Below are 16617 nucleotides of genomic sequence, written 5' to 3' on the forward strand. Positions count from 1 at the left end.
GGACTTAATGTGTCCTTCTCCATAGAGTGTTTGCACTAGAAAGGATCTGTTTTATGAGGCTTCCTAGTGCTCAGAGCACTCTCACAGAATGGTGGAAGGAAGGTAACGAATCTGTTGGCATTAGCGAGATGGATGTTTTTAGTACCCTACTGAATCATCCACATAGGCAATCCTCTTCTCCATTTACACATCGATTGACGTTCTCTTATAATAAGTCCTTGGGGAAATATCTTGGGAAAAACTACCATGTGGAACCACTCCTATTTGAAAGTTGCTATAAATCCTTTACCCCAAGCATTAGCAGATTAAATCATTTTTTGCAGAAACACAGTGAGGTTTAATTCTTAATGACATAAATTAGCTCTATTTCATTTGTTCACATGTATTTTTAGCAGAATGTGGCATTGCAAGTCAATGTTTAGGTTAAGAAAATGATAATCTATCTTTAGGGCTGTGAGATTTAAAATTCTGCCAAACAAGGTAGTCTTGGATATTACTAAATATCTTTTAAGCTGTTCAAGTTATATAAATGTGATATGGTATCTCCTTTACCAAATACGTACCCTTATTTCCATTTTTTTCTCTACTGAGATAAAATATTATTTGAATTTTGCAACTTAATGCTTCAAGGTCTTATCTAAATAGAGGCATTAAGCTCTTAGTTTGTTCGCCTAATCGCTTTTCTGCTTTTTAAAATTGGCCTTTTATTGTCAGTTTTTGGTCTTTCCGTATGTGCCCTTATTTTCTGACAAAATGTAGGAGTGGTAGCTAATGGCTCCACCATGATTACTAGTGTCCTAAAGGTGTTTTGGGTCATCAGGAAATGAGTTTCATGAAATCATAGGCCTCAGAAATTAGTGGTGTAAAACTTTGTTGTACAGTCATGCACTGCATAATGACGTTTTGGTCAACAACGGACTGCGTATAGAACTGCGTACAGTGGTCCCATAAGGTTAGTACCATATAGCCTAGGTGTGTAGTAGCCTATATCATCTAGGTTTGTGTAGGTACACACTATGATGTTCACACAACGGTGAAATTGCCTAACCATGCTTTTCTCAGAACATATCCCCGTCATTGAGCAATGCATGACTGTAGTTTAAAATATGAATTAGCCTTGGGGCTGGCCCCGTGGCCGAGTGGTTAAGTTCGCGTGCTCCGCTGCAGGCGGCCCAGTGTTTCGTTGGTTCGAATCCTGGGCGCGGACATGGTACTGCTCATCAAACCATGCTGAGGCAGCGTCCCACATGCCACAACTAGAAGGACCCACAATGAAGAATATACAATGATGTACTGGGGGGCTTTGGGGAGAAGAAAAGGAAAAAAATAAAATCTGTAAAAAGAAAAATGTGAATTAGCCTTAGCTCTTTCATTTTAGAGGTTATACCCTGGTTCTATGTAGGAATTTGGGTTATTTGAATCATTTTTATTCTGTGAGATTTCAGACCTATTTGTGGAATTTCCGGTATCAGATTGATTTTTTTTTTTTTTTAAAGATTTTATTTTTTCCTTTTTCTCCCCAAAGCCCCCCGGTACATAGTTGTGTATTCTTCGTTGTGGGTTCTTCTAGTTGTGGCATGTGGGACGCTGCCTCAGCGTGGTCTGATGAGCAGTGCCATGTCCGCGCCCAGGATTCGAACTAACGAAACACTGGGCCGCCTGTAGCGGAGCGCGCGAACTTAACCACTCGGCCACGGGGCCAGCCCCAGATTGATTTTTATATTCTAGGACAATTGTAAAGGACCCAACTGAAGACTGACATAATTTTTTCTCCTCTGTTAATGATGTATGCATGTAGTGTGCCCATTAGTTTAAACACAAATGTCAAAGACTTTTTCCCAAAAAAGTTTCCATCTACTTGTGTAAGTAGAAGCATATGTACAGCACAAAATTAATTTGTGGTGTCTAATTCTAGTTATCCAAATGAGTCACTAATTTTTAAAGTGGATTTTCAGGAGATTACAGGGTAGAAAAAATGCGTGTCACTGGGCACATAATATGTACACTAAAACCATTCATACAGAAAGGATTAGAATTCAAGTAAAGATTAAGAAAGGGGTTAGAACAAAAAGTGGTGATTATGGAAATAGGGTAGAATTTATGGAAATAGAGTGATTATTGAAATAGAGTGGAAAATAAAACAGTTTGCCATCAGATGACTTTATAATCTTTTCATGTTTCTATTCACTAGTAGAGAGCATAAAAGTAACACTTAAATCTTAATTTTCAGTAACAGAAATGTCAGTAAAGTCACTTTATTTTACGAGGTGAAAAGATGGCTTCATTTTTTAAAAAAATTTCCTTCATATGTCTGTGTTGTGTCTCATAAGGAGAACACCAGAGAAAAATAAATTTTGAGCGTTTTAATTTTTGAGCATATTGTAAAAATTAGCAAATTAAATTTTATGGTTTTAGATCTTCTTTTCAATCCTACACTATTCTTCTGGGCCCAGCTGACTTTGGAGGATCCATAAGCATTTCACCTACTATACTATGCCAAAAATCATCTATAATCCATTAGGAAAAAGCACATTTAACATTTTAATGAATGCGTTTTACTCTTTTTTCCCTGAGCTTATATATTATCTGTCTTTTTACTCATGTGATATGATACCACTCATACAATTTTAAAATCTGCTTTTTAATTTAACATGAACATTACCCCACGTTGTTTATTATTCTTCTGCCATACAATTTTAAATGGCTGCAAAGTATCTTATTGTAAATATGACTGTAATTTATTTAAAATAATTTTCCTATTCTTGGACCTTTAGTTTGTTTTCAGTGTCTTACTATTATGAACCACACTGAGATCAGCGATGAACAAGCTTGTAGCTAAACATTTGAGCTACATGTCTATTTTCTTAAGAGAAATTCTCAGGTGTAGAGTTGCTGGATCAAAGAATGAGTACATTTTTCAGGCTTTTGATATATATGACTAAATTGCGTTTCAGAAAGTTTGTACCAGATGATACTCCCATGAGCAATGTACAAGAGTACCTGTTTCCATACCTTCGCCAACATTGAATTTCATAATTTTTCATGATCTTTGGTGAATGACAGAGTGAAGAAAAAAACCAGTATCTCATTTTTCCTAATTAAAACTTACTTATCAGATTTCCTTATTATGCAAATCAACAATGTTCATTACAGGAAAAATAGTTTGTTAAAGATGAAAGAAAAGTAGCCATAGGGGCTGGCCTGGTGGCACAGTGGTTGGATGCGTGCATTCCCCTTTGGCGGCCCAGGGTTTGCCGGTTCATATCCTGGGTGTGGACATGGTACCACTTGGCAAGCCATGCTGTGGTAGGCATCCCACATATAAAGTAGAAGAAGATGGGCACGGATGTTAGCTCAGGGCCAGTCTTCCTCAGCAAAAAAGAGGAGGATTGGCAGCAGATGTTAGTTCAGGGCTGATCTTCCTCAAAAAAGAAAAGAAAAGAAAAGAAAACTAGCCATAACACTGAGCAACAGATACCCAGCCTTAACACATTCTTTGTGTGTGTAGACATTTTCTGTAATGGCTTTTACTCTTTATGCCATGCTTAGATTAGATAGATTTTTACCTTTATTTTCCTCTAATGATTTTAAGAACTTGTTTAATTTTTAATTTCTAATTGTGGTAAAATACACTAACTTAAATTCACATCTTAACCATTTTTAAGTGTACAATTCAGTATTGTTAAATATATTCACATCGTTGTGCAAGCAATCTCCAGAACTTTTCCATCTGTAAAACCGAAGCTATAGCCGTTAAACAGTTCCCTGTTTCCCCCTCACCTCCCCCCTAACAACCACCATTCTACTTTGTGTGTCTATGAATTTGACTACTCTAGGTACCTCATATAAGTGGAATCATATAGCATTTGTCCCTTTGCATCTGGCTTATTTCACTTAGCATAATGTGTTCAAGTTCATCCACGTTGTACCATGTGTCTTACTTTCTATCCGTTTTAAGCCTGAACAATATTCCATCGTATGTATATACCACATTTTGTTTACCTCTTCATCCATCAGTGGACACTTGAGTTGCTTCCACCTTTTATCTATTGTAAATATGCTGCTATGAACACTGGTGTACAAATATCTGTTCTCCTCCCTGCTTTCACTTCCTTTGGGTCCATCCCCAGAAGTGGAATTGCTGAATCATATGGTAATTCTATTTTTGATTTTTTTTAGGAACTGCCATACTGTTTTCATAGTTGTTGCACCATTTTGCATTCCCACCAACAATGCACAAGAGTTCCAATTTCTCCACATTCTCATGAACACGTTATTTTCTGGGGTTTTTTAATAGTAGCCATCCTGATGGGTGTAAAGTGATAATTTAAGTTTCTTCTCCCTCTCTCTCCCGCTCCCTCTCTTTCTCTCTTCATGTCTTGGATCTGTTTCTCTCTGATTGTTAGCTTTATGATTTGGGGCCTGCTATCTGCATAAGTCTAGAAACATGGCCTCTGATGGATCCAAGCTCATCCTCACAGCTTAGCAACCAAACAGAAATGGAAGTGCTTCCCCTTAGATGCTACTTGGGGAAAATCTTAGGGAAGGAAGCTGATTGGCATAGACTTATACACTCATCCCTTGGACCAATCACAATGACCAAAGGTGTCTAATGTTATTAACTCTTCTTGAGTCATATGCATTTCCTTTTGAGAGGTGGGGGTTACTCTGTAACAGAATGGCACATCCCATTCCGAGCATGGAGAAGATGAACAATTCTCCCAAATGAGGGATGAGATGAGTAAGCCAAATAGGGTCATTTGGAGAATCACTGTGAGCTGAGTGGCCAACCCACTATGTGTTACTGCACAAAGACTTAATAGTTGTGTCTGCTACACATTTGAAACCTTGATAGCTAGAGTATGCGTTCTTCATTCCCTCACTGTCTTATTTTTCGCCTCTCTTCCACAAGAGATAAAAAGAAGAAGCAGACTACTCCGATGAATGAGTTCCTTCCCAGCTGCCTATCTTCTTTCAGCCCCATTGTCGAAAGACAAGGCCTAGTATCTGATGAGAGGTGTACTCTATTTTAAGAGCATTTTTAGCTAGAAATTGTGAATTTACCTGCTGCATTTCAAAATTCATATATTTGTACTCTTGTTCATGTACTTTTCAATTCTACCTTCTCTGAGAAGGTCAAATACTATATACCATCTGTTTCTGTGAAGAGAAAGTACATTTTCCAATGAACAGAGCTTTTTGTAACTAAGAAAATAAGACTATGTTTTTTGGTGCTTTGTTTTGTTTTGGTTTGGGTTTGGGTTTGGGTTTTGGGATTTTTTGCTGAGGAAGATTCGCCCTGAGCTGACATCTGTTGCCAATCTTCCTCTTTTTGCTTGAGGAAGATTTGCCCTGAGTTAACATCTGTACCAGTCTTCCTCTACTTTGTATGTGGGTCACTGTCACATCATGGCTGACACAGTGGTGTAGGTCTGTACCCTGGATCTGAGCCTGTAAACCCAGGCCACCAAAGCGGAGCATGCTGAAGCTAACCACTAGGCAACAGGGCCGGCCCCTAGATTCTATGTTTTTAAAGTTTCATGATTTAAAACTCCTATGGTAGGAAATCAAATAACATAATTTACTGTTAAAGGAAATGCAGGTTCATCTATTGCTATTGCCATAAAAAAGTTATATTTAAATGTAATGCATTAACATATTTTACTTCCTTAAAAAAGAATGAAGCCAACTTTAATTTTATGACAAGGAAATTTCCATGATCTTGTTCACCACTAATACAATTTTTAAAATAATTTGGTGTTAATACTTTTCCATGTATCAGAAATAAACTTCTTTAAAATTCTTTCTTTAAAAATACATATAAGTATTTGACTTTTGATTCTAAGACCCTAGACCTTCAAAATCATGAAGCAGTAATAAGAATTAATCTAAATTAACTTGTGGAAAAACAGATACAGGAAAAAATCTACTCCACTGTCTCACAAAGTGCCCATAATGGAAAAGGAGAATAAGCTCAGATTTTCTTAATGGCCCATTCTGCTTTATATCATTTTGGTTATAGTATTATTAGAAATTGTACCTCTTCTAAATATTAGGCAAAATTAACATGAGATTTTAGATGAGCAATATATTAAATTATAGGACAGCATAATAGTATAATAATGCTTCCCCAGATAAAAGAAAAATAATTAATTTAGGATGAGAAACAATAAGTATAGTAATCAAAATTCATTATTTATGTAATTATAAATACATTATAAATGATCATTGAAATCATAAATTTCATAACTGACATATGCTTTGCTTAAGATACCATGTTAAACACAGATCAGAACACTGGTGAAACTGTGTTGAAATGTCTAAAATGGTATATGATAAAAGAGTTAATTTGTGATAGGACCAGCTTTGAGCATTTGTTGTTGTTGAAAATATATTCATTATGTTTATGATTTATACTTCTATATAAGTAAAAAACAAACTTAGGCTACTAAAATAAATTATTTCAGCAGTTACAACAAAGCAAATAATGAAAACGAAAGAAGTTGAGATGTGATCAATTTACATTTTCCTTTTTGAAACTGTCGGTTCCTCAGAGAACTGTGACTTTTGCATCTTAGTCGTCTCAGTATGATCAGGACCTCACACATTGCCTGGCTTATAAAGGCTCTCAGTAAATGTGTGTTGAATGAAAGGAAAAAAGAAAAGAACGAAAAAAGGAAGGAAAGAGATGGGGAGAGAGGAAAGGAATAAAAGTGGGAAAGGAAGGAAAGAAGGAAGGGAAGATTTTAAACATTTTTTCACTTTCACTGTGGGTCAAATGTCACTTGAATAGAAAAGAGCATCAGAGTCCCTAAGGCCAAGAGGCAGGGGAAAGGGGAATGAATTCTAGAGGACCAGGATGCCAGAAGGCACCACGATTCTGCTGCTGGGACGTCTCTGCTTGAATCTCTGCTGAAGACAACAGTGTAAATAACTACTAACAGGACAATATGAGGAATTTAAATCTGTCCACAACTTGGTCTTCTTTTTTTTTTTACAAGATGTATGTATATACATATATTTTTATTTTATTTTATTTTATTATTATTTTTTTTTGCTGAAGAAGACTGGCCCTGAGCTAACATCCGTGCCCATCTTCCTCTGTTTTATATTTGGGACGCCTACTACAGCATGGCTTGTCAAGCGGTGCCATGTGCGCACCCGGGATCCGAAGCGGCAAACCCTGGGCCACTGAAGCAGAATGTGTGAACTTAACCCACTCGTGCCACCGAGCCGGCCCCTGTATATATTTTTTTAATTGAGGTATAATAGACATATAAATCATTATATTAGTTTAGGTGTACAATATAATGATTAGATATTTGTATACATTGCAAAAATGATCACCACAGTAAGTCTATGGTCTTTCTTTGAATTGACTGTTTTATAGATTTAATTTCTACCAATCTTCAAAGCCAGGAAGGCATGAGAATGGAGGGTACCATTCTTAATTCCTCCCCTTCCTTCACCTCCAAATCTAATCATTCACTTCTGAATTTATTTTCCAAATGCCTATCAAATCTGTCCCCTCCTTTTTTTTTTTTTCACAGAAGACTAGCCCTGAGCTAACCCCTGCCATCAATCCTCCTCTTTTTGCTGAGCAAGATTGGCCCTGAGCTAACATCCATGCCCATCTTCCTCTACTTTATGTATGGGATGCCTGCCACAGCATGGCTTGCCAAGCGGTGCCATGTCTGCACCCGGGATCTGAACCGGCAAACCCCAGGCCACCAAAGCGGAACGTGTGAACTTAGCCCATGTGCCACTAGACGAGCCCCCTTCCTTCAGTTGTAATCTTGGATGTTTGATATTAAAACAGAGCCTATATTCCAAGAACTTTACTGAATCTCTAAATTTATGAATACTCCTCAAGTGTATAGATTCCCCCATAAAGTATAACTAAAAAATTTAAGTGCCCTTATCAGACTCTTAATAATAAACGCAGGATTAATGTTCATTTCTAATCTCTTAGCATTAATGCTAATACTAAAATAAAGTGCATTCTACATTCTATTCCATCATTATTGTGATAACACTACCATATACATCCTGAATCTGTGTATGTGACAGGGAACACCATCCGCGCTAAAATGCATACAAAGCCTTCTCATTAGTTACCTGAACTCATATCACACCTATCCAAATAGCGAAGATCCAAAAATTTCCTAACACACTGTTGGACACTCTCATCCTTTGTAAGCATCAATTGGTGCAAGCACTTTGGAAGACAATTCAGCAATATTTATCAAAGTTTTAAAAGCATACACCTATAGACTAGCAATTTCACTTTGGGAATTTGCTTTTTACATATACTTGCATGTCTTTGAAATGATTTATGTATTAGGATACACAGTATATTAGCCAAAAATTGTAAAGAAACTAAATGACCATCAATAGGGGACTGTGATAGTTAATTTTGTATATTAACTTGACTGGGCCACAGTGCCCAGATATTTGGTCAAACATTATTTTGGATGTTGTGTGATGGTATTTGGGGGTGAGATTAAGATTAAATTAAATCAGTGGACTTTGAGTAAAGCATATTGTCCTCCATATTGTGGGTGGGCCTCATCCAATCATTGAAGACCTGAATAGAACAAAGGCTGACCTACCTGGAACAGATGGAATTCTGCCAGCAGATGGCTTTTGTAATTAAACTGCCACATCGGCACTTCCCTGGTCTTCAGTCTTCCAGACCACCCTGCAGATTTTGAACTTGCTAGCTTCTGTAATCGTATGAGCCAATTCCTTAAAATAAATCTCTTTTTGTTTGTATACACACACTATTGGTTCTGTTTCTCTGGAGAACTCTGACTAATACAGTAACAGATTAAATAAATTTTGTTGCAACCATTCAAGGGAATATATGAAAACATTAAAAAGGAATAGAGAATTTCTATAGGCATTAATATGGTTTATTCTCCAAGACGTATTCTTCAATTAAAAACCTTAGTATAGAACAAGTGTATAGTGATATTTTATATAATTTCTACCCATATATTAGCTGCTTTGCATATTGAACAGCTCCAGAAAGACACAAGAATGTAGTACCAGTGGTTCCTCCAGAGAGGAGAACTGGACGCCTGGCAGCAGAAAAGAGAAAGAGATTTATTTTTCACTATTTCCTTTTTTAGCTTTTGGATATTATAAAGTGCTTGCATCAACTATTAAAAAAATAATTGTTTTAGGGGCTGACCCCATGGCCGAGTGGTTAAGTTCACGCACTCCGCTGCAGGCTGCCCAGTGTTTCGTTGGTTCGAATCCTGGGCACGGACATGGTACTGCTCATCAAACCACGCTGAGGCAGCGTCCCACATGCCACAACTGGAAGGACCCACAGCGAAGAATATACAACTATGTACCGGGGAGCTTTGGAGGAAAAAAAGGAAAAAAATAAAATCTTTAAAAAAAAAATGATAATAATTGTTTTAAAATAGTCATTTTAGTTCAAGTCAAATCTATTTTTCATTGTCTATTCTTTGTTATGTAGCTTTTGAGAGGCTTAAATGAGAGAAAATAGCATTTTAGATCATTTAAAAATAAAATTTTGGGGGCCGGCCCTGTGGTGCCGCAGTTAAATACGCACGTTCCGCTTCTCGGTGGCCCGGGGTTCGCTGGTTCGGATCCCGGGTGCAGACATGGCACCACTCGGCACATCATGCTGTGGTAGGCGTCCCACGTATAAAGTAGAGGAAGATGGGCACGGATGTTAGCTCAGGGCCATGCTTCCTCAGCAAAAAGAGGAGGACTGGCAGTAGTTAGTGCAGGGCTAAGCTTCCTCAAAAAAAAAAAAAAACATTTTATTTAATCTGAGTCAATCATACTAGTATGTGCTATAGTATGCGACAATTTTTATATTATACATTTGAAACAGTATTATAATCATTTTAATTTATTAAATTGATATATGCACTAGCTACATTATAAATATATAATACAAATATTTGTTTTTCTGTGAAACTTACATATTTGTAATTTGAATTTTGAGTTATTAAAATGCAAACAAAAATTACATTACATGCTTTCACAAACCTCTAATGTGTTTATTTCATTTTCCTTTATTATTACTATAAACGCAAGATTTCTTTTAGTCATTTTATCTTTAAAAAATGCTTAATAGAATTTTTAAATGGTAACTATAGTTAACAATACTGTATCATATATTTAAAAGTTCCTAAGAGAGTTGATCTTAGAAGTTCTCACACACAAATTGTAACTATTTGAGGTGATAGACGTGTTAACTAACCTTATTGTGGTAATCATTTCACAATATAGACACATATCAAGTCATCACATTGTATACCTTAAATTTACTCAATTTTACATGTCAATTATACCTCAATAAAGCTAGTAAGATGGGGGGAAAGAACTTTTAAGATTCTCATTCCAACTCCAGTAATACTTGCTAGAGGCAAATGTCACAATGAAATCCATCAAAACATGCTCCTGTGTTCTTCCTACACACAAATGATACCTGTCATCCCTCCACTGCTGTGTTACTGTAATTCAGTCAAGTTGGTCGTGGATCATAAAGGTTCTATTTTTTATCTAACTTAAACAGTTATTGAATTTTAATCTAGTGAAGACTAATCCATTCTGAAGAAGAAATTCCCAATCATCTCTCAGATACCCAAGGTAACTTGGTTTTTTAAAAAAATCCTTCTCCAAAGTGTATTTCTAAAGGCAATTGTGAAATTTTGTATTTGAAAGTCATATATACATAGTCAATAAAACATAATTATTACTGTTGTAAAAGCCATCTGTTTGAGATAAAAAGATAAGAGGTAACTTGGTTAGGTTTTTAAAAAAATATTATTTTAACATCCAAGGAGAATGAGAGTAATTTAAATGTATGAGAATCCTGTTAATGAGTAAGGCATTTGGGATCCAATAATCTACAGTAAACCAAATGATGTATGAAAAAAGTTACTGATCTCATGCATAGATTCCAACATACAGATATTCAGCATTCTTTATATAACAGTATGGATCAGAAGCTCTGAATATACATACGCCGGGAAGAATTAGTGTCCCCTTACACAATTCGTCTGGATAGTGTTATGTGCCAAAAAAGAAAACAAAGAACAGGAGAAGGAAGGCAGGAAAATGCAAGGGGTAACACAGCATTATATGATTTATCAGGATTTGAGACACCGTTACTTCATTTCAAATATTGCTGGAGAAAAAAATACCCCGCGCTACTACTATCCTTGCTAGCTTCTCTTTAAACATCTTTGTTTAGTAACCATGATACTGTTTGTTATTGTCCCATCTTATGAGAGGAGATTAGCAGCAGCTGCTAATGTTGAGAACTAAAACAACTAATCCTTCTTTGGTTGAGTGGACATTTGTTTATTGCCTACCCAGCATCCATTCCAACTTCTATCTTCATACCGCACTTAGATTTTCTTCTGGGGAAGCTACCCCTTGCTGTTTGAGTGGAATTTACCTCACTCCTAACTGCAGGCGCGGGTCCGATTGACCCACATCAATCAGCATAACTCCATCCCTTTGCCACTCTGACTGGTTGAGGGAGAGTCATATGTATGTTCATTGCTGTATACTAATTTTGTAACTAACAACTTTATTGTATTCTTTTACTATTTGTAAGATTTTCTTGTATTTTTCAAATAGACGATCATATCATCTGGAAATTATGATGCCTGTACCCCATTTTATCTCTTTTTTTCCCCCTAATTGCGTGAGCTATTACCTCTAGAAGAGTGTTAAATAAAGATCAGTGTTAACCTCTAGAACATTCTTGACTTCTTCCTGTCTTCAGTGAGGATGTTTCTAGTATTTAGCCCTTCAGCATAATGCTAGCTTTAGAGTTTAGGTAACTATATCTTATCAGGTCAAGGAAGTTTCCTTCTATTCCCATTTCGCTAGGAGGTTTATTTTCTTAAACCAATAATACATATTGAATGTTATCAAATGCCTTTATGGCATACATGAAAAATACTTTAAGATTTTTATGATTTTCTCCTTAGATCTATTAGTTTAATGAATTATTTTATTTCAGATTTCCTAATGTTGAGTTATCGTGCATTTTTTAAATAAACCTTACACGGTCTGATATATATACTCACTGTGCTACTGAATTCTACTTCCAATTTTTTTATAAGGCATCCTGCATACGTAGTCATAATGAGACTGTTTGTGTGTGTGTGTTTTCTTAATGCAGTTATTGGCTTTCATTAAAATAATTTAGGGGGTTTCCTTCTTTTAATACGTTCTGAAACCCTTTAAATAGCATTAGAATTATCAATTCCCTTATGAATTTTCTGTGAGAATTCTGTGCCTGATGTTTTTTGCCAAGAAGGGAAAAGAATTTTGGTTTTTCACTACATTATTTCCTCTATGGTAATTGATCTATTCAGATTTTCTGTCTCTTCTGGAGTCAGTTTTGGCAAATTATATTTACCTAGTTATAGTACACCTAGATATTATCATGAATAAGTTAGCCCTTATTGTTAAAACAGGGAATATAACTTCTTTGCAAGTGCCCATTTAACTATGCGTCCCTATTTTCAACTTTATTTTCATAGACAATAGTTACCTATGATAGAGTTAAGCAGAGTCTCTTGTGATTCTTTTGATTTCTTCTATATAAGTGATTATTTCTCCCTTTTCATTTCTCATTCTTTGTATTTGTGCTTTCTCTATTTTTTTGTTTTTAAGATTAATTCATAGTTTATATTATATTGTTACTGTGTTTTCCTGAAAAGATAGTTTTTGCATGTATTTATTAGTTTTGCTATTTTTGCGTTTTCTGAAATTACTAATTTCTGATTTATCTCTATTAATTCTTTTCTTTCCTTAGATTAATTCGTGGTTTATTTTCTAACTTGTTAACTCACACATGGTTATTCTCTCTGCTTTATTAATATAGTATTTTACAGCTGTAAAGTTACCTTTGCGTTTTGCTTTACCTGAGTCTCATTGGTTCTGACACAGGTTTTCATCGTTGTTATTTCCTATATCGTATCCAACTTTAGTTTGAATTTCAGTCCCACCCAGGAGTTAAGAGAGCTCCTCCTTTTCAGATTTCTAGTAGTGGTGGTAGTTTTGAGTAATCTGGTTTTGCTGTTAATTTCTACTCTTACTGTGTTATGATCAGAGCATGTTGTCTACCTTTTTCCTTTCTGCAATTTAAGATTTTCTTTATAGTTTAATATAGTCAATTATTATCAAATTATCAAATTATCAATTTCCTATGGATACTTGAGGATATATTCTCTGTTTTAACAATAAAGACTATCTCATGACGTTATTTAGGTGTCCTATAATTTCACTTATTTTTTCTCTTCTTGACTCAAATGATTAATCTCCCACCACAGATGGGTTTCTGTTTTTTATTGCATCACCTTCTATTGTTACTTTATGAATGCTAATGCTATTTTATTTGATAATAGATATAAATTATTCATATTTTCTTAGTGAACTGTGCCCTGAAGTGTTACAAAGGGCCGTACTTTTTTCACTTAACAGTTTTTGGCCTGAATCCAACCTTGTCTGGTGTAAAATCACTCTCTCTGCTCTTTTTTTTTTCTTTTTTGTTGTCGTGAGGAAGATTGGCCCTCAGCTAACATCTGTTTCCAATCTTCCTCTTTTTGCTTGAGGAATATTGTTGCTGAGCTAACATCTGTGCCAATCTAACTCTATTTTATGTGGGACACTGCCACAGCATGGCTTGATAAGCAGTGCTAGGTCCACGCCTGAGATCTGAACTCATGAACCCTGGACCACCAAAGTGGAGCACGGAACTTAACAGCTATGACATTGGGGCAGCCCCACCATCTCTGCTCCTTTTGTTTACATTTGCTTAATTTACTTTGCCCTGTCCTTTTATTTTTATCCTTACTGAATTACTTTGTTTTAGCTATATTTCTTGAATTCAGCACTGAATTTGCTTTACAATACTGTCAAAATGTACTTTTCTTTTCTTGTAAAAAGATTTTAAAAAAATTATGTATAACATAGGCAACATTTTTTAAAGTCATGAAATTTTTATTTAAGAAATTTCACGTGATTTCTTCCACTGCCAATCACCTTAGTTCCTCTGAAGTCTGAGTCATAATCTTCAAGATGGCCCTTTTAAAAAGAACTTTTGCTTAATCCACAGTTGTGATGTCAGTCAGTCCACCATTCTTTTAGTTGGGCTTTTCTCCACTTGAGTATGGACATACTTTCAAAAAGTCCCCACCTGTAATCTCTGAGATCCAATTTCTTCAAGAAATTTACTTTAGGGCTGTGGAAGTTAAATTATAGGAAGTACATTGCTATGTTGGCAAATGATATAAAATATACTATTCCTTAACTGTTTCTAACATTGAATAGTCTTGTTACATCCAGTTTTTACTTATAAGCCTAGCAAAAAATGTTAAGGTCTAACTGTCACCACTGCAATCAACTTACTGTGATGGAAGCATAGATTGTGTCTCAATGTAGCTGCATTAACAATTTCTGGACCCCATGAACAACAATGCTCATTTTCATCTGGAATGAGGCTTTGTACTTTTTTTTTTTTTAAAGATTTTTTTTTTTTTTCCTTTTTCTCCCCAAAGCCCCCGGTACATAGTTGTATATTCTTCGTTGTGGGTCCTTCTAGTTGTGGCATGTGGGACGCTGCCTCAGCGTGGTTTGATGAGCAGTGCCGTGTCCGCACCCAGGATTCGAACCAACGAAACACTGGGCAGCCTGCAGCGGAGTGCGTGAACTTAACCACTCAGCCATGGGGCCAGCCCCGCACTTTTTTTTTCGCTGAGGAAGATTTGTCCTGAGCTAACATCTAGGCCAAGCTTCCTCTATTTTATGTGTGGGATGCCACCACAGCATGGCTTGGTGAGTTGTGTGTAGGTCAGTGCCAGGATTCGAACCTGTGAACCACAGACCACCAAGTGGAACACAGGAACTTAACCACAATGCCACCGGGCCAGCCCCCAAAATGAATTTGTTAAGTTCTCTTCCAAATTGTTGAATAAAATTAGCAAAGTGGAACGCACTTTATGTCCCACAGTTTCATATCCCAGGGCCTAATTTGAAAATCAAGACTTTCCTGTAAGCAAACTCAGACCTGGAGCATACTTACTCAGCCTGCAGGCCCTGTGGCGACTAGATCCTTAAGGCGTCCTTGCTATTCTTGAGTCCTCCTTGCACAGGCCTCCTTCTTCTCCAGAGGAACTAAGGGATCGAGAATCCAACCCTCTTGATAGACAAGGATGCTAAGGGAATTAAAGTTCTCTAAGGATTATTAGCATAGCAGTGGATGTTGCTAACCTGAGGCACTTGATAGCTTCCCTCCATTTCCTTGGAAGGGTCATTCCCCTGTGTTTAACTCTAGACTCTCCTACTACAAGATGGGGCATGCGGCAAAGGCATCGTGAGATGGTTTTGACCATTCCCAGACATCACATTCTAAAGACATTGAATCACAGAGTGAGAAAGTCTCTCTTTTCAATTCTCTCTCTCTCTCTCCTTTTTGGCTGACCTCAAGCAGCAAGGCTCGATTTGTCACTCGTATGTTTTTAATATCTTCTTTTAACACTTGCAGATCTCCCATATTAAAAACGAGCAAGCAGACTGCTTGCTCAGAGCCTTTGATCCTAGTGCAATGTGTCTAGGATTTCATGACATTTTATTGTTGGTTTTCACTGCACTTATTTTTAAAGTTATTTTCTGTTTGCAGCTTGTGATATGGTTTGATATAAAGTTTGTTTTTAAAATGCATTCAAGAATATTTTTTAAAAAGAAGTCTTTCAAAAACATATTAGGTAAACAATACTGTAGTTGGTATATAGATGTGATCCCCCCCAAATCATAAAAGCAGTAAGAAAACAACCCAAAATTGAGAAAAACTGGTAAATTGGAAAGAGCAAAGTCAGAAAGGCTGAGATCCTAAACCCAGGACCAGCCTTTCCTAGCTGTTTGACTTTGAACATGTTTCTGAACCTCTGTCTAAGCCCCAGGTTCTTCCTTTTTTTTTTTTTTTTTTTGAGGAAGATTAGCCCTGAGCTAACTACTGCCAATCCTCCTCTTTTTGCTGAGGAAGACTGGCCCTGAGCTAACATCCATGGCCATCTTCCTCTACTTTATATGTGGGACGCCTACCACAGTGTGGCTTCTGCCAAGCGGTGCCATGTCTGCACCCAGGATCCAAACCAGCGAACCCCGGGCCGCCGAGAAGCAGAATGTGTGCACTTAACCGCTGCGCCACCGGGCCGGCCCCAAGGTTCTTCCTTTTTATAAAACAGTTGGAAAAAATCTCCAAAACCTAGTAAGGTTGTTATAAGGGTTGTTACAGTAACAGGTACAGTACCTCCTATATAGAAGGCTCTGGACAAATGTTAGTTGGTTATCTCTGCCTTCCAAAGGCCCACTCTTCCTTGGAGATGAAACACAAACGTCATGATCTTCATGACACTTCTGCTGATTCCTGCCATGTTAGCATGTGGCCATTAATCCCCACATACTGCTTCCTGTATTCATCCTACGTTCCATTGTTTGGATCTGGAGTTCAGGATTTGCCTTGTTCCCTGTACTTGATTATAAGCCTCATGAGGGCAGGTTTTTGTCCTAAGCCTTGTATATTATTGGTGATTAATACATATTTGAGTA

The 16617-nt window shown here is 36.7% G+C and overlaps 1 non-coding gene across 1 annotated transcript; it reads right to left on the bottom strand.

The window, feature by feature from the left end:
- Positions 1 to 14378: 14378 nt before the first annotated feature.
- Positions 14379 to 14512, bottom strand: LOC124238799 (small nucleolar RNA SNORA1). Its single transcript, XR_006888400.1, has one exon. It is a non-coding gene; the product is annotated as a small nucleolar RNA SNORA1 (small nucleolar RNA).
- Positions 14513 to 16617: the final 2105 nt, after the last annotated feature.

The sequence above is a fragment of the Equus quagga genome, chromosome 4, assembly GCF_021613505.1.
Source record: "Equus quagga isolate Etosha38 chromosome 4, UCLA_HA_Equagga_1.0, whole genome shotgun sequence".
Lineage (NCBI taxonomy): Eukaryota > Metazoa > Chordata > Mammalia > Perissodactyla > Equidae > Equus > Equus quagga.